The sequence below is a fragment of the Hyalella azteca genome, unplaced genomic scaffold, assembly GCF_000764305.2.
Source record: "Hyalella azteca isolate HAZT.00-mixed unplaced genomic scaffold, Hazt_2.0.2 contig14517, whole genome shotgun sequence".
In the NCBI taxonomy this organism is placed as follows: Eukaryota; Metazoa; Arthropoda; class Malacostraca; order Amphipoda; family Hyalellidae; genus Hyalella; species Hyalella azteca.
The window spans coordinates 15543-25582 of record NW_025944397.1 but is presented as its reverse complement, the minus strand read 5'-3'; positions in this window follow the sequence as shown (position 1 = coordinate 25582).

The window sequence follows — 10040 nt, the reverse complement described above, 5'->3', positions numbered from 1 at the left end:
AACTCCTCATTAAAAATGTCCCAGTTAACCTTCGTAGATATCATCGACCAATAAAATTTTCGAAAAAAAAAATCCATCAAACAATGCTGTGTTGATGTTTTCTGCTTGACATAAAACTACATGGCAGTATGTACGAGCTGCTGCATTGACAAAACGGTAACGTACATATCACTGTAGTGCGTTACATTGGTGTGTGGATAGCTAATTTCTAAGTGATTTTGTTTACCTCATAAAGGACATCAGCTTAAAAAAATGCTCTCAAGAAGTCAATTATGATACAAATTATTAAAAGAATAAATTTCAAAACGTTGGCAGCCCAGAAAAACAATCTTCGTAGATATCCTGAACAAAACATTGAATCATGATCAATAATACTGCAGAAACAACACAAAAGCCAGGCCGTATTGTAGCGCCGATAACTGACGCGGGAACGAAGAAGATCCTAGAGAAGGATACAATTTTAGGGAAAATATAGCAGGAGCAAGAAAAATCAACAAGTATAAGATAGGAAGCATAAAATATGGCCCTAAAACTCGGAAGGGAGAAGTACTGAAGGCAGAGGATACTAACGAGAGAACATAAATAACTGAGGGCAGAGTATACTAACGAGAGAACATAAATAGCTAAGGGCAGACGATACTAACGAGAGAACATAAATAGCTAAGGGCAGATGATACTAAGGAGAGAACATAAATACTGTACTGAGGGTAGAGTATACTAACGAGGGAACATAAATAGCTAAGGGCAGAGGATACAAAAAAGGGAATATAAAGCATGACCCTAAAGCAAAGAAGGATACGACAGAGGGAACATAAAGCAGTGAGGGCAGAAGATGCAAAAGAGGGGAAATATAAGCATGACCCTAAAGTAAAGAAGAATACAACCGAGGGAACATAAAGCAGTGAGGGCAGAAGATACAAAAGAGGGAATATAAAGCATGACCCTAAAGCAAAGAAGGATACGACAGAGGGAACATAAAGCAGTGAGGGCAGAAGATACAAAAGAGGGGAAATATAAGCATGACCCTAAAGTAAAGAAGGATACAACAGAGGGAACATAAAGCAGTGAGGGCAGAAGATACAAAAGAGGGGAAATATAAGCATGACCCTAAAGTAAAGAAGAATACAACAGAGGGAACATAAAGCAGTGAGGGCAGAAGATACAAAGAGGGGAAATATAAGCATGACCCTAAAGTAAAGGAGGATACAACGAGGGAACATAAAGCAGCGAGGGCAGAGCATCCCAGGTGGCCGGGTGGTGGAGGCGAACGGACGGTCGATCAATACACGGCGGCGACGTCACGGCAGCAGTCGGACTGTGTTGCGCTCAGCATGAATATAGAGGCAGACTCATTTAAATGCCAGCAGTGCACCATCTACGGACTCCAGTAATACGTGCTTGCATAATTATTGGATGATAGTATTGTGATTTTCCTAGGGACCTAGTTCGTGCATTAATTTTAGGCGTATTTTAGTAGAGTTTTTAATTCAATAAACTTATTTCATCGTTACATTAGCTCTGAAATATTTGGATGAGGGTCATAGCAGTAGCCTCATCACTCGCATAGGTATGCATGCCCCTGTCCTAAGAAACGATGCAAAATAAATAGCAAGTCTAGGCTCTTAAAAATTCGTATTTCAACCAAAATTATCACGCAATGCGAATTCTTAACTACTCTTGTAACCTTTAATGGAAATCCTCGTCGTATAGTACAATTTTAATTTTATCCTCGTCAGGCTGCATAATTCTGAAACGTTACAATCTTACCAAGTGTAGGTATATATGCAATTTTACCAACGCATGAACCAGGATTGAAATCTAATCAATATATCCTGTGGTTGGGGCATATAAAGAGTTTTAGGACACATGGCAACAACATTAATTATTCAAATGTTAAATTTAGTTCGATCCTTGTCTTCCCCAACTTGGTGTGGCTACAATCTGGATATAAAGCAAATATAGTAACTGTCGATTCACGATAACTGACATCGATCGGGAGATAGCTACGATAACTGTGGATTATGATAATGCTTGATTTTATCGTGATTGAGGCGCGGGTAACAAAAGTGAGGGGAAATATAAGCATGACCCTAAAGTAAAGAAGGATACAACAGAGGGAACATAAAGCAGTGAGGGCAGAGCATCCCAGGTGGCCGGGTGGTGGGGGCGAACGGACGGTCGATCAATACACGGCGGCGACGTCACGGCAGCAGTCGGACTGTGTTGCGCTCAGCATGAATATAGAGGCAGACTCATTTAAATGCCAGCAGTGCACCATCTACTGACTCCAGTAATACGTGTTTGCATAATTATTGGATGATAGTATTGTGATGTTCCTAGGGACCTAGTTCGTGCATTAATTTTAGGCGTATTTTAGTAGCGTTTTTAATTCAACAAACTTATTTCATCGTTACATTAGCTCTCAAATATTTGGATGAGGGTCATAGCAGTAGCCTCATCACTCGCATAGGTATGCATGCCCCTGTCCTAAGAAACGATGCAAAATAAATAGCAAGTCTAGGCTCTTAAAAATTCGTATTTCAACCAAAATTATCACGCAATGCGAATTCTTAACTACTCTTGTAACCTTTAATGGAAATCCTCGTCGTATAGTACAATTTTAATTTTATCCTCGTCAGGCTGCATAATTCTGAAACGTTACGTAAGGGAAATAGGGCCAGGTAGAGAGAATATTATAGAAAAAGGTTGAAGGGTAGGAAAGTTTGTGTTAAGAATTATGATTAAAATGAAAACAAAGGACAGAAGTTCAAGAAGAAAGTTATCTGCAGGGGCCTAACAATCAAAACTTGGTATCTTTTGATACGTGCGTACGAGAAGATACGAGTTACATAAGTACACCCTAATTTTAGCATTATCAAAACTTTCCTACGCAAGACTCGACACGAAAGCTATTTTAAAAACCATCTGGCGAACTGACGACCAATCAGAGGCTTTGGATTTGCCATTCCAAGCTTCTGTCGCCTCAGTGCGCGCGGATGAAAGGAGGTTGTGTCGTGTCAGCGGCATTTGCGTTGACTGGCCAGCGCAACCGTGGGTAACAAAATTGACTCGTAAACAGGCCCTGGGCCCAACGCCAACCATCAGCATGCAATATCTACACATAGCCTCAGATCAATGAGCTGTAGGTAACTCCGGCTAACAGTAAATCCGCTTTGCACAACACAGCCACTGCTTCACAGAGCCGGAGCCCAACTGGCCGGAGCGCAAGTGCGCAACAGGCCCTACCGCAACAGGCGGCGCAGGTTAGGTTAGGTTACGTTACGTTACGTTAGGAGTAGCTGTTGCGGTAGGGCCTGCTGCGCTCCGGCCAGTTGGGCTCCGGCCTGTTACTAAACCCGGATTATCAAAACATGCAAAGTATACGTAGCCGCTAACGTTTAGCGTAAGTACAGCTAAGTAGACGTGACTCTACTGAGTGTTATTATCGAAACATTTGCGCGGGAAGCTACGTACAAAAATTTGTGCATAACTGTACGCCTTATTGTTCCCTCACGAACACGTTCAAAATTTGCAGAACTTGAATTGGTCGGTATGTTTAAACGGTGCCTCCTAAACCAAAGCCAAAAATATATATATCAGACGCTCGCTCTCTAACGAACGCAGTTCTGAAAAGCAATTGATTTTTCTGTGTTTTTTAATGAGAAAAACTTGAAATAATAAAGTGAGATTAACATAACATTTTTGTAACTAGTTATTTGTGAAGTTGAAAGGATATTCTGTCAAACAAACTATAGTGGAGAGTTTGAAAAATAACGATCTCGTATACAACTTTTCATAATAAAACCATTATAAACACTTTTAAAATTTTCTATGTTTTTAGTTTTGAGTTGATTGGAACCTTCATTTACGGATAACTCAAAACTTTATTCTAATATATTATTTATCAAAAACTGTCATGATATTAAGCCAAAATAATAAAAACGTTCATTTCTAGTAATTTTCATGCAAAATAATGACGCACATGAAAAGAAGTTAAGTTTTCAATTTCATTTTTGTTAAAAGGCCTGGTAACGAGAGTTACCGACCGTGCACAGCGGGTCAGAAATAATGGGAAGAAAGGAATTTAGCAGTGAGAAATATCATAGATGTACGTAATACAGAAAGAAAAAAATGAAAAACATCGACACCAGACTAACTTTTCACGTCAACTCGGATTTACAAGACGCATGAAAGTAGTTATACAACAACTCACGTCTGGTAGGCGAGGACATCTTGATCTTCACCTACACATAAACAACACAAGGCAATGTAGCAACTTAGTCTGTGTTACGGAAGTAGCAGGTAACCGCACCACACAACACTAAGCAATGTAGCAACTTAGTAGTGTTAGTCTACTAAGCAATGTATCAACTTAGTAGTGTTAGTCTACTAAGCAATGTATCAACTTAGTAGTGTTAGTCTACTAAGCTGCACAACGAAGTTCCAGCTCGCGTTTGCGCGCGTGTTCACGTATTTCAGCGTTGGGACCTTTGATGCTCTGCGCCTCCAGCTTCTTGAGCTCATCTTCAGTGCGGTAATTCACCTGACATCACAAGCATCAATGTAATAAGAACTTAAGAAGTACCGTATGCAACATATCTCAATGAGACATTTGCAAAAACCTTCAGAGCTACAGAAACTTTACAATGAAATATAGAGAAAGTGATGCATCACAAAACTCAGCTCAGTAGGGGGTTCTGAGGAGCATGTGGAGACCTACACATATGATCATAAGTTGAAGATGATTTAGGAACTATTATATAATTATTGGAAGGATCCTTGAACACAGACAATTGTTTCTAAATTCACAGTAATATAAATTTCAAAGAAAAAATCATTTATTTTCATCAAAAACTTTGAAACTAAGAAATAAAATTGCCTCAACAAGGTTTTATCAAGACATTTTAAGCAGCTTTTTTTGGTAAAATTCAGCAAGCCTTGTGGGTTTGGGTTACACAAATATATACCCCAGATTGTAAATAAAAGTACACTAAAGTTGATACTGACAAAACATCAGGTTCATGATGAAATAATAGGCCTGCTCATTCAACAATGAATAATCCATATGACACTCAAAGATACGAAAAGAGAGATAATTCAGACTGAAAACAATTCTTTTCAATCATGATCATTGTACACTTAACAAAAAATTAATTTTAGATTAATCATTACCAATCATAACCATTATTATCATCATATAGAGCACAAATTTCTGTTATGGAAATGGATAAATTCAACTTCAGAAATGATTCATTGTGAATACTGCCAGAAGGCCAACAACCAAATAATGTCTATGCTTTAAAGAACTCACCTTATCTTTGAAGGTTCTAACCAATGCTAGGTTACGCTGAACATATCCATTGGTACCGCTCCCTCGAGCCGTTTGCAGGCCAATACCATTGTACATGGTATCTGGTGGTTATAGCAATTAACTAATTTGATTTGCTTGAATAAAAAAATTATGATAGAGGTCTAGTCTCAAAGCAGTAATATTAATCTGAGAAAGAAATACAGAAAATGAGGGTAGCTTAATACCAAAAATATATGAGCATTTACCTCATAACTATAGCTTACACTTGCTAGTCAATGCCAGATTCCAAAGAAAACAAATTATTATAAATTGCATTCAATTACTGGTTTCTTCCTTGATTTATGAAAAATTATCTGCTACTTTCCACAAATGCAAACAATGCTAATTTGGATTTAGTTCTGCAATTTATGCACTTTACCCACAATTAGTGACAGGAAAGAAGTGCACAGTAGGCTGTAACCTATAGCAAACAATTAGTGTTAATATTAGCATTAAACAAAAAAACTCCAAATTTATTAATGTTAGTGATAACAAATTTTGAAGGCAATAGTAAGGTAGTTCTGGTGATATATCCTCAATGAAATTAGCAACTCTTTATACCTAAAGGAGTATGACAAAAGGAATGCACAGTCTTGGTGAGGTACCCTACACTCTGACTACTGTGGCTCTGAAAGCACACATTTCTGACAAATGCTAAATTTTTTAGCTCAGGGATTCATCTAGCTGCTAGACTGTAAAACAGGACACAACATAAGCACAGTTCAAGGATGTAAAATTCATTGCCTCAAGAAGACTGAGAAGGGATTGTTATGGACAGTGGCCTCCATTCCAATTCTCCATGCTCAGGATGATGTAGGTTTTTACAGAATTATTTTACAAAAACAGCCAAAAAGGGGGTACCTACTGTAGAAATCTATCTCCTCCTAGGATTTTCAAGCTACAATATCGATTTGAATATCATTCGATGCGTAAGGACCATATCTATTGATTGGTCCCTGCTTTTTTTTCTGGAGCTGAAATTCAGTCAAGGATGGTGGGAACGACTGCATGAGCACCATCCCACACGACATCAGCCAGGCAACTAAAGATCAGCATCTTCAGGTCGTCTACTTATGTGCCTGGGCGGTAATTTTTGCCTATCCAAAATGTGAAAGAACTCCCCCACCCCACCCCTTGAGACATACTAGGCATTCCTACCTGCTATCATCACTGCCTGACAACTATTATAAAATGGGGTAAAAAAGGACCAGACACGGGGTAAGACGGGACCACTAAATGATCCTGTTTTACCCCACAAGTGGTCATATCTTACCCCAAAAATGGTCCTGTCTTACCCCACAATTGCTACAAATGGTCCTATTTTACCCCATACTTTATCAATAATAGCTTTTGAATGAATATTTTATTGTGCATAAGTATACATGGAGTATTTTGGTAAAATTTTTACCTTTTGCTTAAAATAACCATTCTAACTTGTTAGCTTTTTTAATTAGATAAATTTAGCATAATATTGTGAATTTCATCATGGGGATGGAGAGGGATGTCTCTTCCCATTGGTGAGCTGCAGTAAAATGTGCAAGAGTGGTTAGGGGAAAAATAATTGTGTGAAACATAAAAAATAATTATTATCTCAATTTTGTGAATGGGCATGGTCTATGTTTGAAGGAGTGCACCACACATGCAGTTAGCAAGAAAACACATGACGTCTGACACTTAAATTATTATCCATTGGTTTTATTACCAATTTGATAAATTTTTAGTCAATGACACTAATGGAATATACATGTAGCATTTGGCAGTGCTCTACAATGAATCAAAGCCAACCTACTATTACTATGCTTAACAAAGTTTTCTCGTGGCAAAAACTATAATGTGACTGATATTAGAGTTGACTTCCTGCAGCACAAAACAGTAACAAGTGGTTGTTTAATCAAATAATGTGTTTCTAGATGGATAATATCAAATATCAGATTTATTTTTTTGCTAAAAACCTTGTAACACAAGAATTACCTGTTGGTCCTGTCTTACCCCAGCCCCGCCCAGCTCACTTTTTTTATTCTGTACAGGAAACTGTGTTGTATGCAGAAAGTCTGAGTTGTAGCTTTGAAGCCCATTGCATAACTACACCTTGTGATAGGTTTAGGATTTTTTAGTTATTCATGGCATAGATGCTACATGCCTGTTAGTGATTTTGGTCCTGTCTTACCCCATCTGACTAATTGGTTAAAGGATATAATGACAAAGTTTCACTTATTTACCTGAGTATATAGATGCGAATGCATGTATATATATATCTGTGCTGTGATGCACACGTGCATAGCTGTATGGCACAGGCATATGAAATACACATGGTGGGCATATGAAAAAATTGAATTTCATGCATTTGCATAACAAAAACAATGCAGATTTTTGCCTACTTATTTTCATGGGCTAGCTAAATGATCATGTAAAATTTTTGCTGCTGCTCCTCAAACATTGATTATGATTACTAGATTAGATTAATAACACAAAACATCCAATTACTTCTTTAAAATGATGGAATATTGTCTGCAATTTTAAATCTAGCATGAATAAATTGTTGCTTTTATTCCAATGAATATACGGAAGTTACTTCCTACAACTAATTTTATTCACCTTTGTTGCTCACTAACGCTTTATTTCTGCTCAAGCTAATGTTGCCTTTTAATTGAAATTTATTTTGCCAAAGTAACTAGAAATTTATATCCAGAAAGAAACTAGGCCATCTGAACAACCATTGTACAGCTTGCTCAAAGGTTGTGTGATGTCGCTTGTATTACATTTACATCCATTATTAAACCAGTCTTTCCTCATCAGCTTATTACAAGAATGTGTGGCTGACTGTCATCAGCAACATTTTGTGGAATTTGGAATGGTGGCACTTTAAATGCCTTCTAAATGACCTTGTACCTATGTAATTTGAATTTAGGAGCACGGTGGCCAAAATAGGAGTGCAAACCTTGGTAACCGCGGCATTTTCTTATTAGCACTATTATTCACTTTGCAATTACCATAAAATTGTGTAACTTTGACCACTTATTTCAAAATGATGCCATTTTTTACTAGATAAGTTAAACTTAAATTGAAACATGCAAAATACAGGTCTATACTCTAGCTTTACTCACCATAAATTGTGTAAAATCAATTTTATTTTTTGGTAAAATAACTCCAAATAACTCCAGGTTTTGGTGTATTGTAGTAGAACTCTTCTAGTTACATATGCAAATGACAAATTTTAGGAAAGTTTCATAGTTTGCAAATTGGGGGCGCCGCCCCCCAATGGGTGAAATGTGACCACCTAATAGCAGCCGTGACGGGATAACATTGACCAGTTTGGAAATTAGGTTAAAATTACCATATACTATAAGACTCTGTAGAGTCTGAAACATAAAGAAAAAACATTAATAGGTATATCACACATAAAATATGTTATATAGGTACCTATGGTAATTTCAACTTAATTTCCAAGCCGGTCAATGTTATCTCATCACGGCTGCCATTAGGTGGTCAAAGTTCCCCCATTGGGGGGCGGCGCCCCCATTTGCAAACTATGATACTTTCCTAAAATTTGTCATTTGAATATGTAACTAGAAGAGTTCTACTACTATGCATCAAAACCTGGAGTTATTTTACCAAAAAATAAAAAAATTGGAGGGGGTACTCCAACAGGCTTTAAATAATAGCTCTTTTTTGTGGGTCACAGTGTAGTAGGACTATATTTATCATGCTACCAGCCACATTTTGGGCCTGAGGCTGTTTGTTGCAAGGGTGTCAAGCAAACAAGGAATTGGTGATGGTCGCCATGTAAACCAAACACAGAGTCAGTTAAATTAGGAACAGGAAACTTATCAGGAACTGTGACCCTATTCAATTGGCGATAATCTATGCACATTCTGATTGTTCCATCCTTTTTCCTAACATGCACTACAGGCGAGGACCATGGTGAACAGCTAGGCTCAATTACCTACATCGAGAGCATTAAGCTCCTGGCATTGACGCTCAATTTCATCAGCAACAGGCTGTGGGAATCGGCGTGGTCTCTGGAAAATTGGGGTCTCATGTGTTAGTTTAATCTGGTGCTCAGTAACACTAGCAAGCCCAATGTCTGCATCACCGGAGCTAAAGACATCAAGTTCAGGAAGCAATATTTGAGATTTGAGGTCAACAATACTAGGAGAGTTTACACACTCAATAGACTGCTCAGGCAGCTGAACAACTGATGAAAGAGTGCCTACAACCTGACCCTTCTTTACTGTGACACCTGCCTCACCAGCCGCTAATAACACATGCTTAATACTTGAGTCTGAAATTCCATCCAGCCCATGAGCTTTATCAACCAGTATCTGATCCATACCACCATCAGAAAAATAGAAAATATGCTCTGACTCAACCTTAGGTATGTTGCATGTCAAGGGGACAACCTCCACACAACCAGACTCTTATACACATCTAGATGTGTATAAGAGACAGAGGCAGCACACTGTCATCAACCACTGCAANCACTGCACAGTTGACTCACACTGCACAGTTGACTCACACTGCACAGTTGACTCACACTGCACAGTTGACTCACACTGCACAGTTGACTCACACTGCACATTTAACTCACAGCAGTTGAATAATTCTGAACAAGTTAACACTCCGCTCGACATGAAGCGGGCACGCAAGTATCGCAGCAGCAGGCACGTATAGCAGGGATCAATGCACTGAT